Here is a 635-nt window from a genome sequence, read left to right on the forward strand (position 1 = left end):
GAGGGTCCCACCTGAGCATCCTTTTCTCCAGGCTGAGCCCTCCCAGTTCCCTCAGCCACTTCTCATCAGACTTGTGCTCCATTCCCAGCTTCATTCCCTTCTCTGGACTCACTCTAGCCCCTCCATGTCTTTGTTGTAGTGAGGGATAAGTCAGAGCCTTAACTGGGCACTGTGGCACTGTATGCGCTGGTGCTGAGCCCCCCATGCAGTCCAAGGCATCGCTTGGTGCCTTGATTTGAGATAATCAATCTCCCACTGGCCGGGCTGGTGCAGGTGTGTGCAGCAAGGGGAATATGTGCAGCTCTGAAATGTGTCAGGATGAACAGGAACGCGGGATCCGGGGCTTGTAAGGGATCCTGGCAGCGTGGGGAGGAACCTGCGACACTGAAAGCCTCCCCAGAGCCAAGAGTTGCTATAATAGGGCCGGATTACTCACTGTGCTTATTCAAATTCCTGTTGATGCTGGCAGCGGGAGTTTTTCCCGAACGGCCACGAACAATAAGTCACCTCCAGGTGTTTTGATTTGGATTTTTTTTTTTTTTCAAATTTCAAAAAGAAACCGATCCCCGGCTCGCTCCGTGCCGCGCCCCCGGAGCATCCCTCCAGCGCCCGGAGCATCCATCCATCCATCCATC

This window comes from Geospiza fortis, unplaced genomic scaffold, assembly GCF_000277835.1.
Source record: "Geospiza fortis unplaced genomic scaffold, GeoFor_1.0 scaffold165, whole genome shotgun sequence".
Taxonomy (NCBI): Eukaryota; Metazoa; Chordata; class Aves; order Passeriformes; family Thraupidae; genus Geospiza; species Geospiza fortis.